The sequence below is a fragment of the Delphinus delphis genome, chromosome 4 (assembly GCF_949987515.2).
Source record: "Delphinus delphis chromosome 4, mDelDel1.2, whole genome shotgun sequence".
Classification (NCBI taxonomy): Eukaryota; Metazoa; Chordata; class Mammalia; order Artiodactyla; family Delphinidae; genus Delphinus; species Delphinus delphis.
Genome location: NC_082686.1, coordinates 12,075,915 through 12,097,035, shown reverse-complemented (window position 1 = coordinate 12,097,035; position 21,121 = coordinate 12,075,915).

Genomic DNA, 21,121 nt, shown 5'->3' with positions numbered 1-21,121 from the left:
TACTAATAAGAAAAAAATGTTCTTTAAAATTCTTTAAAGTGAATGGAATAATTATCACAATATTTGTTTGTTTCAAAAATTGTTATTATGGGGCTTCCCTGGTGATGCAGTGGTTGAGAGTCCGCCTGCCGGTGCAGGGGACACAGGTTCGTGCCCCGGTCCGGGAAGATCCCATGTGCCGTGGAGCGGCTGGGCCCGTGGGCCATGGCCGCTGAGCCTGCGCGTCTGGAGCCTGTGCTCCACAACGGGAGAGGCCACAACAGTGAGAGACCCGCGTACCGCAAAAAAAAAAAAAAAAAAATTGTCATTATGGATTTTATTGGTTGGCTATTTGCCCTGCTTAGGGAATCAGGGGCATTTCCTGCCTCCTTAAGCAGATAAAATAAGACTTGCCCCCCAAGTTGCCATGGGGCACTGCATCCCGGGTCTTTTGTTCTCCCTACCTACCCAAGGGACTTCCATTCCAGGCTCCTTCTCCCTAAATGACAGATTCACACATACAGCAATCCATTTCTTGGAACTATCTGGAAGCTTACCATCATACTTTTCCTATACAGAGCAGGCTGTTGTGATTTCTTAAGTCAAATATCATGTGATTCAAAGGAAACAATGGAAGTCAACAAACAATATCAAGAAAAAGGGCAGCAATGGCCCTACTCTCATCTGTGTAGCCAGATAGGGACTGAGGCATGACATCCAACTCTGAGGCACCCACGTGACAGGGGATGCAAAAGACATGGAACACGTGCAAAGGAGAAGAGCTGGTGTGCTCAGGGGGAATCTGTGTTATAAGAGAGACTTTTTTTTGGTTAAAATGGTAAATTTTATGTTGTGTATATTTCACCACACACACACACAAAAACAAACAATGACAGCCTGGCTGATATGGAAAACATCAAAAACTGCCGCTGTGAATAGGCCTCCTTGACTTTAAGTGCCTGGAGATTAAGGGTCCAGGAGTTAGACTTCAGTAACTCACTGTAACTCAGTAACTCAGCCGAAAGGAACGGGATGGAAAATTGAGGGAAGAAAAGACACAAGGACACACAATAGTACCTCCTAGTAGTTGAAAGGCTGTCATGGGGAAGGTAGATTGGATAAGGACGACCTCACAAGGAGCATATGCAGTCAGTAGGTGGAAGCTCTAAAGAGAGAGATTTTGGGTTTGTTACAAAAAAGAGTTGTCCAAAGATGGAATCAGTTGCTTCAGATGAGTGGATATATGTATACGTATAACTGATTCACTTTGTTGTACACCTGAAACTAACACAACATTGTAAATCAACTACGCTCCAATAAAAATTTTAAAAAATATATGTACTCAAAAAATAAAAGAAGTGTAATAGTTAGGGTTCTCCAGAGAAACAGAAACAATAGGCTCTTTCTATATCATCTATATCTACCTGTATAATGAGATTTATTATAAGCAGTTAGCTTATGCAATTATGGAGGCTGAGAAATCCCACCATTGTCATCTGCAAGTTGGAGACCCAGGGGAGCTGGTGGTGTAAACTCCAGTCACATGCTAAGGTCTGAGAACCAGGAAGGCTGATGGTGTAAGTTCCAGTCCCAGGGCAGGCAGAGAGAGAGAATTCAACCTTCCTCAGCCTTTTTGTTCTACTTGGGCCCTCAAAGGGTTGGATGACGCCCACCCACAATGCGAGGGCAATCAGCTTTACTCGGTCCGTCAACTCCAAAGCTAATCTCTTCTGGGAACACCCTCACAGGCACACTCAGAAATAGTGTGTAACCAGATATCTGAGCATCCCATCGTCCGAGCAAGATGACACATTGAATTAACCATCACAAGAGGACTGTGGAGTGATTTTCCTGTTCCTGGAAGTATGTAAGTCTCGACGACATGGTTTCTTGACTGGACCGAGAGGGAGGGGACGAAGGCATTAGATGGGAGGCCTAGATGGTCCAAGAGGCCTTTTCTATCCTGTGTGGATAACTTACCTAACCCACCACCATATTCCCCACTCTGTATGGAAACCCAAGCCACCTCTCTATGAGTTCTGTGAGGCTGCCAAAAGAAAGGACTAAAAGCCACAGAAATGTATTGCCCTACAGCTCTGGAGGCCAAAAGTCTGAGATCAGTTGTTGGCAGTGCCACATCCTCTGAAGGCTCTGGGGGAATCCTTCCTCTCCTCTTTCAGCTCCTGGGTGCCCCTGACATCCCTTGGCTTGTGGCTGCGTCACTCCAATCTCTGCCTCCATCTTGACAAGACATCTCTGTGTCCTCTCCTCTTCCTATAAAGACACAGTCGCTGGTTTTGGGGACCATCCCAAATCCAATACGATATCTTGAGATCCTTAACTATATCCTGAGGTTCTGGACTCACATGAATTTTGGGAGGATGCTATTCAACCCACTCCACCCTCCTTTTGGATTATTTCCTTTGTCCTTTAGTCAGAATATCTGATGAAGGATGTTGCTGCTATTTCTTTTCCTGGTAATTTGTCTGGGACATTTTGCCGAACATAAACAACCTCTACCTTAAAGATTCAGTTTGAATTAGAATCCGCTTTCAGGAGATGTTAGGAGGAAATTAGGTATTTTTTGAACTCACCTTAGGAAGGATGAAACCGTGAGAGGATCAGATGGGCTTGCTTGTGATAGGCTGGGTGTGTACGATGCCTAAGGGTCCTGAGCACACCATTCCACAGGGGCTGGGGTGGCCAGCTTCTTCCAAATGGCAGGGCTCAGGAATTAAGCAGTGGGAGCTTCCGCTTAGAGGCAATGCATTTCTTCATTCGTTTTATACGTACAGATGACCGAGGACCCCTTATGTGTATAAAGACTGAAGGTGTCTTCTTTTTCTTTTCTTTTCTTTTTTTTTTTTTTTTGTTTTGTTCCTAGAGGATCATGGCTGCAGTTGAAACCTCTCTCCAAATATACAGCTGCCAGAGCTTTTGCAGCAATGAGTGATATTTAGAAATTGTTTTTCCTCCAGCTTTATTAAGATATAATTGACACAAAACATTGTTTTAGTTTCAGGTGTACAACAATGATTTGCTATGTATCAAATAACCACAATATTTTTAGTTCACATGCATTATCTCACATGGTTACAATTTTTTTTGTGTGTGTGTGATGAGAACTTTTAAGAGCTACTCTCCTAGCAACTTTCAAATATACACCGGCCACCCCTCCAAGTCGAAAATCCACGTATAACTTTATAGTCATGCCTCTGTATCCACATGTGTGGATTCAGTCAACCAGGGATCGTGTAGTACTGTACATATTTATTGCTAAAAGGCTTCATATAAATAGACCCGTACAGTTCAAACCCGTGTTGTTCCAGGGTCAACTGAACAATACAGTATTGTTAACTATAGTCACCACGCTGTTCATTACAATCCCAGAATTTATTTATCTTATATCAATAACTAGACCTTTGTACCTTTTGACCCCCTTCACCCGTTTCACCCCCCATCTCTGGCAACTATATCTGTATCTATATCCATCTATATCTATACCTATATATATCTCCACATCTTCTTTTATCCATTTAGCTGTCAATGGACACTTAGGTTGTCTCCATTGGCTGTTGTAACTAATGCCACAATAAACAGAGGGCAGGGGGATGCAGATACCACTTCAAGACAGTTATTTCATTTTCTTTGGATATATATCCAGAAGTGGAATTGCTGGATCATATGGTAGTTCACTTTTTTTTTTTTGCGGTATGTGGGCCTCTCACTGTTGTGGCCTCTCCCGTTGCGGAGCACAGGCTCCAGACGCGCAGGCTCAGCGGCCATGGCTCATGGGCCCAGCTGCTCCGCGGCATGTGGGATCTTCCCGAACCGGGGCACGAACCCGTCACCCCTGCATCGGCAGGCGGACTCTCAACCACTGCGCCACCAGGGAAGCCCGGTAGTTCACGTTTTAACTTTCTGAGGGACTTCTATGCTGTTTTCCATAGGACTGAACCATGAGTAACATTTTTTAAAATTGATTTAATTTCATGGGTTTTTAAAGGATGCTCCATTGTTTCTGACTTTAGGATAGGCTCGTTTTTTTCTATAAAGAGCCAGATAGTAAATATTTTACAGTTTGGGGGCTCTGTCACAACTACTCAATTCTGTCTTTGTAGCACGAAAGGAGCTGTAGCAATTTGTACACAAAGGAGTATGTCTGTGTCCCAATAAAACTTTATTTGGATTTCATATAATTCCCACATGTCGCAAAATATTTTATTCATTTGGTTTTTTTCAACCATTAAAAAGATGTAAATTCTTACCTTGCGGACCATGCAAAACTAGGCAGCAGGCCCTGGAAGGGCTTATAGAATCTGTGGAATCATTGCCCAGCCAAGATGCAGAAAGGAAGGACAGAGCTCGGCTTCAGGAGCAACTACCACCTCCAGGGACCCTAGAAGTCCCAAGAACTTCCCCCTGCTTCTTGTCTCTGCTTCTTTCTTCTCTCATGTAGGAAACTCGATCACTGATGGCTTCTGAGCCTCACGTCTCATAGCTGTGGCTGTGGAGACTTGCTGAGTTGTCCCAGATCCATACGTTTTGGAGCAGGGAGGCGCTGGTCTACTTGGGTCGAGAGCCAGTCGAGAACAGATATCTGAGGCTGGCAGGTAGGGGGGTGGTAGGAACGTGGTAGATCCCATGGGACTCCTAGAGGTGTGAAGGGCAGTTCCCAGACAAGTGGGAGTTTGGGTTGGACTAAGCGATTGTTGACTTGCCCAATGGCTCATAAAACAGGGTGTGTGTGTGTGTGTGTGCATGTGGTGGGTGAGATAAAACATACATACATTATTACAGATTCCCAGAGTGTGTCCTAATAGGGTCTCCAGAACATGTGCTGGCTCAATGATTGCATGCACCAGCTTTTAAGCACTTGTAACTGAGCAGGACCCTATGCAGCCTTCCCAGAACCGGACCCCTGCCCCTACTGTCCTCCACCTGCCTCTTGTCTGTAGAAAACCTTTAGCCTCCCAGGCCTCCTCTAAGCTCCAAAGAGCAAATTTAATCAGAGAAGTGAGAAAATGCAGAAAGAAAGGAAAACAGTCAAGCAAGAAAAAATAATAATAGCTTGGCCATTAAACAAAGTCAAGTCCCTTTAGTTCCTCCTCAAGGGCCAAAGATAATATCCTGAGCCATATCTTTGAGCTGTTTTGCAGATACTGAAACCCCCGCCAGGTGGAAGAAGTTAACTGTGTGCTGCCCACAAGCACGCAGACCCCAGACAGGTTGGAACCAGAAGGCTGATGATGTTGACTCCTGATTACCTCACCACCAACCAATCAGAAGAATGTCCACGAGCTGATCACGCACCCCACACCCCTCTCCTTCACGCTGTCTTTAAAAACCTTTCCCTGAAAGCCATCAGGGAGTTCCGGTCTTTTGAGCATGAGTTGCCCATACTCCCTGCTTGGCCTTGCAATAACCCTGCACCTTCCTTCGCCACGACCTGGTGTCAGTAGATTGACTTTACTCCATGCAGGCAACTGGACCCACGTTTGGTTCGGTAACAGAGGACTGATTAACAACACTCCCAGAAAAAGAGGCTGCTGGAGCCATGCTGGGAAGATATGTTGACACCAGGTATTTTTCATTTGCAAGTTTAAATATTCCTCCTTGTTTGAGCCCAGGATTTGATAAGCATCTTTCATAGAAAAACTTTTTCTGTGTCTGTACCCAACATTTGCTCTCATTTCAGAGAGAAAATTTTAACGACTCCGCTCTTCTCACAGGGAAGTGGCTGCTCTTTTTGCAGAAGTTTAACTAATGGCTTCTCAGCAAGATCAGAGCAGACAGGTCACTACAATCTTCCAGAGGTCTCGCTCTCAGATATAAGCCAAAGGGGTGACAACACAGGGGAGGACGAGTGCGGTCAGGCGGCCAGCTGGCTGTGTGCCTGTTACCAGCCTGTTTGCTTGTTAGTCCCTGGAAAAGCGTGGCGTTTCACAGTCTGATCAGAGGAACAAACCCACATGTACAAAACACTCTGCAAAACACCCTGCAAAAGGCCAAGGGTGGGTTGTGAGGCAGTTTGCGCTAATCAGACTTTCTAAATTTACACTTTTCCTCTTTTTTTTTTTTTTTTTTTGCGGTACGCGGGCCTCTCACTGTTGTGGCCTCTCCCGTTGCGGAGCACAGGCTCCGGACACGCAGGCTCAGCGGCCATGGCTCACGGGCCCAGCTGCTCCGCGGCATGTGGGACCTTCCTGGACCGGGGCACGAACCCGTGTCCCCTGCATTGGCAGGCGGACTCTCAACCACTGCGCCACCAGGGAAGCCCTACACTTTTCCTCTTCATCCTTGACAGTAAAAGTGGAATGCTGCCTCAGTTTTTGGTTGAACAGCACGCAGAAAGCAAGAACATGAAGCACTCATGGGCCCATCACAGTGAGGTCTGTCTCTACAAAAATTATCTGCAGCCACTTGGGAGCAGGAATTGCGGTAAAGGGGAAAACTAAGATATTAACCAGACCAATCCATTCCAAAGCTATTGGGTGCCAATGGAAGAGAGTTGAGACCCACGTGAAGAGGGAGCAAAGTGCCTTTATGCCCACGTAATACCAAGGCAAATGCAACACACAACACACCTAGCATCCTCATTCACTCACCAAACGTTAACTGAGGACCTAATATATGCCAAAGACTGTTGGAGGGGGAGCTGGGGTGGGTAGAAAGGATAAAATGATTAAGTGAAGTTCCCACCCTCAGGAGATAATCACACGCGTGAGCCAATAATTAGGATACGGTAGGATAAATAGTAAAAGAAGGGAAACCAATCAGGATGGGCTTCAGAGAGGAGGTGACATTTGACAGAGGTCCTGAGGGATGAATGCACTTTACCAGGTGCAGAAGAAGAAAGGCTATTTCGGGCACAGCGTGTAGCAAGAGGTGAGAAAGAATCATGAGTTTTAACGGGTGGAGAATTGGTGAGTAATTCAGTGAAATGAGACTTGATTGTACCTGACATGTACCTGAGGATACATGAGGGAAGTCTGGATGGTTGGATTGGAGTCAGGCTGTACAGGGCCCTTGGCACATACTAGGCATTCAATTAATATTTGCTCAAAGTTGAAAGATAGAAGAATAGCAAGCATGCAATAGTAAAAATGATAATGACAATAAAAGTAATAGCTATTTACTGAGGGCCTACCCATCGTTTTACAGATTTACAAGGTTATCGGGAGAGAAATAAAGAATTACAGAAATTCAACTACTTATTACATTACACTACATCATATCTATCTATCTGTCTATCATCTATCTATCTATCAATTATCTATTTATTATCTATCTATCTATCTACCTATGAATGAAAGAGATAGTAAAAGAGAAAGACAGTAGAAGAGAACAGTGGGCTTCTCTGATCTTGAGTCCTGTGATGGGATGGCAGTGGGTAAGAGGACAATGTCAGACCATCTACCCTTCCTGTCCCAGCGTCTGTTCTGGGCAGTGGTCCCTCTGAAGATGGGAACAGGCCCCTGTGTGATGCTGAGGCCAGTATCTTAGGGGAAAGCTTCCCTCCCAGGGGTCTGGATCATGCCCATTCATGGAAGCCTTCCTGCAGGGTAAGAGCATGACCTCAGACAGAGTTCATCGAGCTGGCCAGGTCTGAACCTCGACCCTTGGGTAAGGAGGGCATCGAGTTACCTGGCAAAGCATAGTTCTTTTTTCAGAACAAGGGCTGAGTTAAGAGTAAATATGTTAACATGGAGACCGGCAAAGTTTTTCAGGGATGAGCAGCAGAAGCGGGCATCTATACGGATTTTCTGAGACTATCTTTTCACCTGTTCCGAGGTTCAGGTCACTGCTCAGGGCGCTGTCATCTGGCAGGTCAGTGGGAGGGAGCTGCTCTCGACAGCGCAAGGAAAAGTGTGTAATGGATCCTCCATGTCTCAGAAACTCTATCTCTGGAGTAACCGGAGAAGATACACAAGGACTCAACACTAAGGAAGGAGGCGTCACTCACATGCTTCGTGTAGGACGTGGTTAGCACGCATGAGAGTAAAGCACAAACCTGCCTCATCCTTCTCGACATAGAAACTCCTGTCCGCCGTCATCCCGGGAAGCTCAACACGCATCTACTCCACTGGCGCTGCCACTGTGCAAGCCTTTTTTGGAGCTCCCCAAACTTCAGAGCCTGTTTATGACTCATAAAAGAAATTTGTCTCATTGAATCATGTCTCATTTTGGACCCAAATTAATATGGCTCAGATCGATCCCTACCTTATTGCCCAGACAAGTTCAACCACCACAATGTAATAGCTGACATCTATGAAGCTCTTATACGTGCCTGGCCCTGTGCTAAGCGCTTTGCATCATTTAATGCTCTCGGGAATGCTAAGAAGTATAAATGATTGTTATATCCATTTGACAGATGAGGGAACTGAAGTACAAATTTGTAACCACTGATTATAAACAAAAGAATGTGCCTCTGGCTCTGAAGAGAATTCAGAAACAGGAGCCCCACCCACTTTAAGTCCTTTTGCCGCCGCTTGTTGAAATAAGCATATGAAAAGCGTCTCCTGTTTATCACTTTGGAGCAGCACCCATTCTGAACTTTAATTTGCACGCGACAGGTGCATATACCTGGATTAAGTGCTCTGAGTCTGCATTTGATGATGGAATATTGTGATGAGAAAGAGAGAGGCTGCATGACCACTCATGCCAGTGTCATTCAGCCAATACATCATTCATCTTTCAGCGTTCATCGGGGCCCCGGAGCTCTCAATATTGCAATCTTTCCTTTTCTGTTTTTAGGTGAGAAGATCAGCGTCCACAGTCATAGGTATAAGCAGCAGAAATTTTCCAAGACACTAGAAGCAGAGTCAGAAGGAAGTGGATTCGAGTTCTGGCCCTGCATTTACTAGCTGTGTTTATGGAGAGTTGCCACATTTTCTAGCTTCCCAGCGCCCTTTAATACATCTCTTGTTATGACTTGGGACTTTCTTCTCCCTAAGGTAGAAGCAACCTTCACAGCCTTCTTGTTGGTAGGGCTTAGGCTGGGCTTGTGGGTGCACCTGTGGGAGGCCCCAGTTTGGAGGAAAGCAGCATGAGGAAACAGTTCTCACTGCAGAGAACTCTGTCTCTGGCAAGTGTGGCGGTGAAGACATCCGGCTGTGCACTGACAGCCATCCTGGGTCCAGTCCCCCTGTGGCAAGCGCCGTGTCTGTGCACAGTGGGTCAGGGGTGAGATCTTTGTTCTGGGGTGTGGTTGGGTTTCCCAGCTCTGGGACTGATCTTCTGGCCCTCCTAGAAACTCTGAACTACCTAAGGAACACTTTGAAGAGCAACTTCTCTCCGTAAGCTCCCCAGAGTGGCTTCTGCTGTCTGCTGCTAAGAAGCCACCGGAATCTCTGTGATCCTACTTTCCTGCCTACCCTTGATTTCCTCCTGTGCAAAATGGGGATTGAAGTAACACTCATCTTGCAGCATTTCCATTAGGATTTTATGAGATTTTTAAAGGAAAGATGGCTTTGAAAATTCTAAGTAATTGTATCAACATCAGTTATTTGAATTTAAAAAGAAGCAATATGACACAGCCACTGTGGAAGGCAGTTTGGCGAGTCCTCCAAAAGTTAAACAGAGAATGACCTTAAGATACAGGAATTCCACTTCAAAAGAATTGAAAGCAGGGACTTAAATAGATATTTGTACACCCATGTTCATAGCAGCATCATTCACAATAGCCAAACGATGGAAGCAACCCAAGTGTCCATCAGTGAATGAATGGATGAACAAAACGTGGTCTATCCATACAGTGGAATATTATTCAGGCTTAATAACAAATGAAATTGTGCTACATGCTATGACGTGGATGAAACTTGAACACATACTAAGTGAAAGAAGCCAAACACAAAAGGACAAATACTGTAGGATTCCACTTATGTGAGATACCTAGAATAGACAAATTCATAGACACAGAAAGTAGAATGGTGGTTGCCGGGGGCTGGCGGGGACAGAGGAATGGGACTCACTGTTTAATGGGTACAATTTCAGTTTGAGATGATGACAAAATGCTGGAGATGGATGGTGGGATGGTGGTACAATAATGTGAATGTATTTAAAGCTACTGAACTGTATCCTTAAAAATGGTTACCATGGTAAATTTTATGTTATGTGTATTTTAGCATAGTAAAAAACGTCCAGGGGAAGGAGCGAGAGGGTAGAGGGTGAAAGGGAAGAGGAATTATCCCAGTGACACACTTGATTTTAAGAAACTTTGGTATCAGCCCTTCTTCATTTAGCAGATTGGAAAAAAAAATCCATGCATTTGGTAATTCTCTGCTACGCAGACTGGGAGGAGACAAGGCACTCTTAAATAAGTCTGAGGATGTGAATGGGTACAGCCCTAACAGAGGGCAGTTGGGCAGTATTATTAAAATAGCAAATGTATACACATATCCTTTGGCCCAGCAGCTTGTGTAACTTAGCCTGGCTAATACTATCCCTGCCTGCTCATACCTGGTCTCTGCTCTCTCCATCCTCAGTGCTACCTCTGCATTTTAGCGGGAAAGAAATTTCAAAGAGTGGGAATGACCATGTGCACTTGGCCCTCCATATCCGCGAGTTCTGCACCCATGGAAGTGGGATCTGCGGATGCAGGGTGGGAGCTGCGGGGAAACAACTGTACTATGCCTTTTTATAAAGGGACTTGAGCCTCTGTGGATTTGGGTATCTGCTAGAGGTCCTGGGACAAATGCCCCACAGATACTGAGGGATGACTGCATGTGAAAGTTGACATTTCTTCTTCTGGAATAGCTGAATGAGAGGAGATGTTTGTTTAGAAAAGTTTTCACAAATCCTTCATCAGGAAGATTTTCTGGAAAGGTGATGGTGAACCTTGTTAAGGTGACTTTTTACACACCAATTAAATGTCTTGATTCAAGGGCTTCAGGGCATGAAGGGGGCTGGCAGCTGCCTTGGGTGTTCTGATCTGAGCCGCTCATCAGCACCTAATAGCCCCTTTGCTACATGTGGATACAAATGACCAAACTCAGGCTTTTTCACCCCCCTCTCGCCTAGATTTTCTTTCCCTAAGGAGATATGAAAATGTCACCGGTTGCTGCCTCTACATCCTATAAGTTTATGTCTCTATTTTATGTTTCAGAGGGAGAAGCTCACAGTCAGAGAGAAAAGTAATTTTTCTTGTTGCTAATAAGCTAGGTATGTGCAAAAGGTTAGTTTCTGAATTCATTTCAAAGATTCTCTGATTCAGAGTAAGAGATTTGGTAAACTCTAATGGATAATTGTGAGAAATGAGAAATTAAGGGGAGTTTGAAGTCTTCTACGTATTTCTAGTTTAAAAACAATTCGGTCCCTGCATCATTAAAACTAAACTTTCACCTGCTGCAAATTTCCTTCTTTGTTCCAAAAGCTATTGTTTATTTGAACAGAGAGGAAAGGAAGCTGGCAGAGGCCTTTTACACAGTGCAAATGAGAGCAAAAATCAGCCGGACCACAAATGTTAATGAGAGAATGGCTGCTGATCAAGAGGGTGGATTGGGACACAGAAACTTTTTCTTGGGTCTTAGAAGTTTTTCAGTTGGTGATTGCGGGTCACAGTAAAATGAATTACTTTTCGAAAGTAAATATTAAGTGATTCAAGATATTTGAAATTATTATGACCACACTTTGTAGATCTTGTATTATGACTTATACCTCACATTTAAGCAATCAACCTACACTCAGAATTTTTAGATCTTATGTATTACTGCACATATATTTTAGAAATATATACATAAATATATAGCATTTAAGTCAGTGCATATAAAAATACATTTCTTTCAAAAGACAGGTGAATACTATAGTTTCTTCCCCTATGGACTCACCAAAGTATGCTTTTTAATTCTCTTTTTATGGATTTAACATTTCATATATCAATCTCTCAAATGTTTTTTCCATCCAATAATGTCTCGTTTTACCTTCAGAACAACTCTGTAGGTCAGGGATTATATCCCTATTTTATAGATGAGGAAACTGAGGCTCAGAGAATGACACTGACTTACTGCTGGGACACAAGTTCAAACCAGGCAGACACATGGGAAGATGAAGAGTCTCTGAGGAGGGCAAATAAATGAAAATGAACAGGTGAATTCTTGTGAATACTGTGAACTAATTTTAAAAGATGAGAAATGTCTCTCTCCCACTGGAATGGGAAAGCAATATCAGTGCAAGATACTGACATGCAGAAAGGCATTTAATCTAGGGAATTATGCTTACATAAGTGTTAGAAGGTCCGGAGCAGCAGAGGCAGAAGGCATTCGCTGGGCTTTGAGGTCACATCACAACCGTGTCCAAGGAGGAGGAACTCTCCATCATCATCATCAGAACACCCTGGTTGGCAAAGCCAGGTGCCAGAGGGGAGCAGGAAATCTGGCTGGTGTGATGCTAGCGTCTGTTGGAGCCTACCCATCGGACACCTCTCTCACTGGAAGAACAGCTCTGCCTTACCACTGACTTCCAAATGGTGCACAAGTGCATCTGATTGGCAGAGCCTAAACTGTGTCCAGAACCCTTGTGGGAGAGAGTCTGGGGGATGGAGTTTAAGGCTTCAAATTTCTGAATACAGGAGGGGACAGAAAAAGGGGATAGGAGTCAGGGTAGTCTGAACTATGGTAACAAATAGACTCCACACATTCAGCATCTTTAAGAGTAAAAAGTTGATTACTCAGTTAATAGTCCAAGGCAGGGGTCAGGGCAATGGCAGCCCTGCTCCATGCAGTCATTCAGGGACTCAGGTTGATGATGGCTTTGCTATTTTCAACATGGGGCTTCCAAGGCTGTCCTAGGTGTTCATCCTCTCACTCAGCTAGAAGAGGGACCGGGCACAGAGGAACATGTGTGAGAAGCTTTTGTGGGTGGTCCTGAAAGTGGCAGCATCATTTCCGTCTGTATCCCATTATAAAGAATGTGGTCTTGTGCCACATTTACCTGCAAGAGAGGCTGGAAAACATCCATCTGTAGCTGGACAAATATATGCCTGATGCCTCCACTAAAATGGAACAATAAAAATATGGATTTAAGACAGCCGGCAGTCTCTTATAATGGATGGAAAGAGTACCAGTATCCAATAGATGATATCCAGCACAGGGAAAGAGAGTCTCTCTTGCCAGTCTTCATTTCTATAATTTGCAGGTATAATTTGGAGTGAAGTTAGCCCGGAAAATCTACATGTCTCATTATAAGGGGACCTGTGCATTTTCTCTCTTGTTCCTCACAAGGTTAAAATGCACTTTCTGTAACTGAGAATTAATATTGGTTGGCCAAAAAGTTCGTTTGGATTTTTCATAAGAGGGTACGGAAAATCCGAACGAACTTTTTGGCCAGCCCAATACATTCTACCCAAGCTGTGTTTCCACTTATGGTCAGTTGTGATAATACTGCAATTAATTTCTCTTGTTGGAATAAAAATCCCCTGTGCTGATCTATGCTGTTATATGTTTTGGTTTGTAAATTCACTACTGGAATATTTCTCTTCACCCTTCACACACCCTCCAACACAGACACAGACACACTTTATTTTGTTTTGCCTGCAATTAGAGGTGCTGCCAGCAGGTGATATAGTACACTACTCAGGCAGATGTTCTGAACTGAGAGCACAGGGTCTTAGAAATAAAACATGGATTTTAAACTGATTTTTAGAAAATAAATAAGAAAAAAGAAATTCCTTAACAAAATAGTCATCCTTAAAGAGTATTACTCAGCCCTATACTTTAAAACCTACCCTCCTCAGATATATACATACACACCCTGGAAGTCAGATTAAACTTACTAAAGCACAGGTCATATCTCCTGGGACTCTGTTAAATTCATGATCTCCTCTCTAGTTTAATCCCCAATTATTCCTATTCACTTAACTGTGTCCTCTGTTCAAACTCCACAGCATTCAGTTTCCTAAATCCTAGCCTTTGCTCAAGACATGAGTACTGCCTGAGAATCCTTCCCCCTTCTCATTTTCCAAGGACCAGTTCAAATATTGCCTCCTCCATGATGCTTCCCACCACACCATGGTATAAGGGAGCTCCCTTTCTCTAGCCTTTTACCTCTCTCAGGTACGAAGACCATTACTCTCCCCATTGTGGTCAAGTTATTTGTCAAAGTCTGATATTTTCCATTAGACTATGAGTTCCCTGAGGCAAGAGCCATATCTTACTTATCTTTAGGCTGTCAGACAACCCATCTCCCCTTTCTATTTTTCTAACAACTAAAATCAGAGCTGTTAACAAATGAATAAAAGGGTAAATCAAAACAATGCTTAAGGTACAAAATTTGATACCTTTACCTTTGAGACTCAATTCTTTTTTTCCCCCATAGCTTTTAATTTTATTTATTTATTTATTTGCTGCACCCCGCGGCATGCGGGATCTTAGTTCCCCAACCAGGGATTGAACCCATGCCCTCTGTATTGGAAGTGCAAAGTCTTAACCACTGGACTGCCAGGGAAGTTCAGGACTCAATTCTTATCAGCCATCAGCCATGACTCAGTCTAACCCTTATCCTTAGAATTAGTTTGCAGTGATTCTGATTGCTGCTATCAGCAACTGTCTTTGGTTAGAGAAATTTTGGTGATCTTTAATTTTTGGCTTACCTTATTTCTACATTTTTTTCCTTTTTTGTGGTAAACTATGCATGACAAAAAGCACCATTTTAACCATTTTTAAATGTACAGTTCAATGACATTAAATACATTCACACCGTCGTGAAAGTATCACCACCATCCATCTCCTAAACTAAAAACTCTGTACCCATCAAACACTAATTCTCCATTCCCACCTACCCCCAGACTCTGTTAACCTCTCTTCTAGTTTCTGTCTCTATGAATTTGACTATTTTAGATACTTAATATAAGGGTAATGATACAGTATTTGTCCTTTTGGGTCTGATTTATTTCATTTAACAAGGTTTTCAAGGTTCATCCATGTTGTAGCATGTGTCAGAATTTCCTCCTTTTAAGGCTGCATAATATTCCATTTATGCAATATCTATCTATATGTATGTATGTGTACATACATATACTATCCATTCATCCGTTGACAGACACTTGGGTTGCTTTCATCTTTTGGTTATTGTGAATAGTGCTGCTGTGAACATTGGTGAATAAATATCTGTTCAAGTTCCTGTTTTCAGTTTTTTGGGGTATATACCTAGAAGTGCAATTGCTGGATCATATGGTGATTCTTCCTTTAATTTTTTGAGGACCCACCATACTTTTTTCCACAGCAGCTGCACCATTTTACATTCCTACTAGCAAGGCAGAAGGCTTCCAATTTCTCCACATTCTTGCTACTACTGGTTATTTTCTGGTTTTTGACAATAGCCATCCTAATGGGTATAAGGCTATATATTATTGTGGTTATTTTATATTTTAAATAATGAAAACACACTAATTTAGCTTTTTGAAAAATTAAAGGGAGAAATGTTCCTATTGCTCTCTCATCACCAGTTAATTGGCAGGCAAACTCTTCTCAGGGCTTGTGGAAGCTTCTGTAGCTTCATGCTGAGCAAGCTATACCGTACCAAACTGTACTATACTATACTGTACTGTACTATACTATGCTAACTATATTATACCTTGCACCTAACTCATCACACACTCATTCTTGCTCTTCTGTGAAATGAGATGATGTGATTAATGGGGAGAGTTTCACCTCAAATTGTTTGATCAGTCAAGGGACATGAAAGTGTGAGCAGGGGGACTTCCCTGATGGTGCAATGGTTAAGAATCCGCCTGCCAATGCAGGGGACATGGGTTTGAGCCCTGGTCCAAGAAGATCCCACATGCCGTGGAGCAACTAAGCCCATGCACCACAACTACTGAGCCTGAGCTCTAGAGCCTGCAAGCCACAACTACTGAGCCTGTGTGCCACAACTACTGAAGCCTGTGCACCTAGAGCCTGTGCCTCAGTAAGAGAAGCCACGGCAATGAGACGTCCGCGCACCGCAATGAAGAGTAGCCCCCCACTCCCCGCAACTAGAGAAAGCCCGCGTGGAGCAACAAAGACTCAACACAGCCAAAAATAAATAAATAAATTTATTTTAAAAAAAAAGTGTGAGCAGGAAGTACTTTAAGACAGCCTCTCCAGGGACCCATGTGGGCTATGATAACCAATAATAGTTGCACTGTGTTTGAGAATGTGACTGAGCGGCTGTGCTTGTGTGTTTCTTTTTTTTTCTTTAACAGCTTTATTGATGCATAATTCACATAATGTATAATTCACCCATTTAAAGTGTATAATACAAATGGGACCTAATGAAACTTAAAAGCTTTTGCACAGCAAAGAAACCATAAACAAGATGAAAAGACAACTCTCAGAATAGGAGAAAATATTTGCAAATGAAGCAACTGACAAAGGATTAATCTCCAAAATTTACAAGCAGCTTGTGCAGCTCAATATCAAAAAGACAAACAACCCAATCCAAAAATGGGCAGAAAACCTAAACAGACATTTCTTCAAAGAAGATATACAGATTGCCAACCAACACATGAAAGGATGCTCAACATCACTAATTGTTAGAGAAATGCAAATCAAAACTACAATGAGATATCATCTCACACCCGTCAGAATGGCCATCATCGAAAAATCTAGAAACAATAAATGCTGGAGAGGGTGTGGAGAAAAGGGAACACTCTTGCACTGTTGGTGGGAATGTAAATGGGTACAGCCACTATGGAGAACAGTATGGAAGTTCTCTAAAAAACTAAAAATAGAACTACCATATCACCCAGCAATCCCACTACTGGGCATATACCCTGAAAAAACCGTAATTCAAAGAGTCATGTACCAAAATGTTCATTGCAGCTCTATTTACAATAGCCAGGACATGGAAGCAACCTAAGTTGCTTTATCCATCCATCATTGGATGAATGGATAAAGAAGATGTGGCACATATATACAATGGAATATTACTCAGCCATAAAAAGAAACGAAATTGAGATATTTGTAGTGAAGTGGATGGACCTAGAGTCTGTCATACAGAGTGAAGGAAGTCAGAAAGAGAAAAGCAAATACTGTATGTTAACACATATATATGGAATCTAAAAAAAAAGAAAAGGTTCTGAAAAACCTAGGGTCAGGATAGGAATAAAGATGCAGACGTAGAGAATGGACTTGAGGGCCCGAGGAGTGGGAAGGGTAAGCTGGGACGAAGTGAGAGAGTGGCATGGACATATATACACTACCAAATGTAAAATAGATAGCTAGCGGGAAGCAGCCGCATAGCACAGGGAGATCAGCTTGGTGCTCTGTGACCACCTGGAGGGGTGGGATAGGGAGGGTAAGAGGGAGACGCAAGAGGGAGGAGATATGGGAACATATGTATATGTATAGCTGATTCAGTTTTTTTTTTTTTTTTTTTTTTTTTTTTTTTTTTTTGTGGTATGCAGGCCTCTCACTGTTGTGGCCTCTCCCGTTGTGGAGCACAGGCTCCGGACGCTCGGGCTCAGCGGCCATGGCTCACAGGCCCAGCCGCTCCGCGGCATGTGGGATCTTCCCGGACCGGGGCACGAACCCATATCCCCTGCATCGGCAGGCGGACTCTCAACCACTGCACCACCAGGGAAGCCCGATTCAGTTTGTTATACAGCAGAACCTAACACACCATTGTAAAGCAATTATACTCCAATAAAGATGTTAAAAAAATAAAGTGTATAATACAATGTTTTTTGTATATTACATTATTAATTTAAAAAATTATCTATATCATAAAATTTGTCATTTTAACCATTTTTAAAGTGTACAATTCAGTGACACTGATTACATTCACAATGTGCAGCCATCACCACTATCTAGTTCCAAATTTTTTCATCATGCTAAACAGAAACTCTGTCATCATTAACCAGTAACTGCCTATTACCCCTCCTTCCAGCCCCTGGTAAACTTGAATCTACATTCTGTCCCTAGAAACTTGCCTATTCTAGACATATATAAGCAAAATCATACAGTCATACAATATTTGTCCTTTTATTTCTCGCTTATTTCACTTGGCAGAATGTTTTCAAGTCTCTTCCATGTCGTGGCGTGTATCAGAACTCCATTCCTTTCAATGTCTGGATAACATCCCATTGTATCGATATACCACCTTTTGTTTATCCATTTCACCTGCTGATGGACACTTGGGTTGTTTCCATGTGGTTACCTTTCCATCTGACCTGTACTGTCCTCAGTCCCAATTCCCCTCCTACTGCAAAGCTGCTCAGCCAGAAGTTTGGGCAACACTTGGCCACACCAACTTGTCCAAGGCTGTCCTGGCCTCCATTCAGATGGGGCACACTGTCCAGCACGGCTGCATAGATAGCCCAACTGTTATTGTTTTGAGAGATCATCTTTCTTGCCATGGGGCACCCACTGTAAACCCACACGTGCTGTATCCTTTTGACAGACACCATCATTTTAAATTTGGAGGTGTGCCAGTTATTCTTGTCTTCCAGTTCCAAACTCACCTTTCTAAAGTCTTCTCTATGCTGTTCGATCGGGACTGGGGCTTTGCAAACCACATTTCTACTTTCCCTGCTGGCTCCATGTTAAGTTTTGCCAATGAGGTGAACTGGAGAGAAACTAAAGGGATGGAGTGCATAAAAGGGACTTGCTCCTTCCCATTTGCTTCCTGTCCCTCAGGACACCACCCAAGATGCTTCTTCACCCCAGCAGCAGAAGTTCCTTCCCACAGAAGGTGTTGCATCCAGTGTGCAGTTTTCTGAACCACTACAGAATCAGCTTCATTCCACACCCCCGTCTCCCCACTTCAGAACCAGCACCAGTTGGCTGGAGCTCCCTCCTCCAAGGTCTGCATTCTAGCCCCACAGTTTCCCCCTCACAAGCCCAGAGGCACCAGCACCAGCAGAGCGGGGCCCTTTCTTCTGAGATCTGAGTTTTTCTCCTCAGGGTCCCTCAATTCTAGGTTTTAAAAATACATCTTCCCTTTGTTCCCACCAGCCTTAGGGGTGGAGCTGCTTCTTATAGTTGCTACCTCCATCTCTCTGAATTTTCAAAGACTTTTTAAACAATCTTATTCCTAATTAACAGCTATTTGTATTAAATTCCCATTTCAAATTCTGGATATGAGATGGCTTCTCACCCAGCCTCTCTCAACCCACACACACAGCATGGACACCACACACACACGCTGCATGAGTGTAATGGAGTTAGGGTACCATCTTTCCAGGCAAGACAGTGAATATCCTGGGGTGAGCTCTAGAGTAGGGCCAGACCCTGTGGATCTGGGGATGGAGGAGTTCCTCCAGATCAGGAAGCTTTTCTCTCCCTCCTGAGAATGTAATATTGAGGGGTCGAGTAGCCGTGGTCCAGGTGAGGCGGTCCAGGTGATGGAGGAAAAGAGGCTTCTGATGAATTCATCAGACATTCATCTCATATTTCTTCTGTGATGCCCACAAGTAAAGATTGGCTTAAACATACCATACCTGAAGCATAATCCATACCTGAATCAAGTGTTAAAAGGGAGCAGTGATTCCCTCCCCTAGGGGTGAGTGGCAGCTCTAATTCATAAGAACTCTTCACTGGGGAATGTGAGTTCCCCCAAGACTGACCTGATGACAGACTTGGGGCTTAAGACAAGAATTATCGATAGATGCTAAGATTATTGGATGAAAGTTTGAAAAGAAACAAAGTATTCCATAGTCTAAAAGTATTTCCCTACAGATTGTTTATTAATTACAATGGGAATCAGAGTAATTACAGTGGAGAAACATGGCAGACACCACCCTATCCAGGTGATCTAAGCTGACATCACTAGTCATGGGAGGAACTGACATCGTGTATCCCCTGATGTGTTGCACTGAGAAGGACACACGTCCCTTATGTGCTCCTGCCAGAAATGCAGAACCCAACCTTACTCAGCTCAAACCCAAATTGTGGAATATTCTACGAAGCAACTGACCTGCACTCTTCAAGAATATCAATGTCATGAAAGCCATAAGAAGACTGAGGAACTTTTCCAGATTAACAGACACAATACATGATCAGGATCGAAGTCTGGATTGGGGGAAATTTGCCATTAAGAACATTTTTAGGATGATTAGTAAAATTTGAATATAGACTATATATTAGATCATAGAATTATGTCAATGTTAAAATTTTAGAATTTCATAGTTACTGTATTCACGTCAGATAATCTCCATGTTCTTGGGAATACACACTGAAGTGTCTGGGGGTAAAAGTGTTCATGTGTGCTCTATGTCAAATAGTTTAGGAAAAAAAGTGGGGAAGGGAATCTCAGGTGACAGGTGAGCGAGGGGAGAGAAGAAAGAATGAATGATAAAGGAAATGTGACAAAATGTTAAGAATTTGTCAATCTATGGGAGTTTGTGTACTATTCTTTTAATTTTTTTGTAAATTCAGAATTATTTCAAAGCAAACAATATAAAAAAAAAGAACAGGCTGAAATATGCAAGCAGCCTACAGCCTATACACCCTAAGACATTTCCCATCCCCTACGGCCTCCTCCCTCCCAATGCTGCTACTACTCTGGACAAAACAGAAACTGAATACTGAGAAGGAGGTAGAGGTGGAGAGGAATAAAAACACAAGGTGGAGAAAGAAAAAAGAAGACAGCCAAGTCCATCTGGCTACTGCGGCTTCCAGCCTGAAGCAGGGCCGAGCCGGGGGTGAGAACAAGGGTTAACACTACAGCTGGAATCGTGATCAGTATGTGACACGAACATTCTAACGTCTGAAGCGAGACAGTGTTTGTCGCTTAAGGTGACTGTCAAACTCCTGGGGCCTGCAGGGACTTTTATCCAAGGGTAGAGGACGATTATTACCACCGAATACTCATTCAATGAGAGGCCAGGAAGAAAGTTTCATCATGTCCCGTAAGTTAAGTTCTTTCCGACTGCTGGCCCAGGAGAAGGAGGTTGTTTTAGAGGGCGGGCGCTGTCTCTTTATACTCACCACAAAATGACTTCTAGAAGCCCATTTAAGAGAGTTCTCTTACCCATTGTAAACTGCTTTGGTAATACGCTAGAAAAATCCTTTAACTCCTCAGTTACCAGAGACATCTGACAGGGGTTCCTAAGAATGGGGCACTTGAGCCACAGCTGGTGGGGACAGAGGAAGGAGGGGACGAAGTGGAGGACCGAGGAGGGGACAGGTGATGGACAAGCTCCACCCCGTCATCGTCCAGGCTG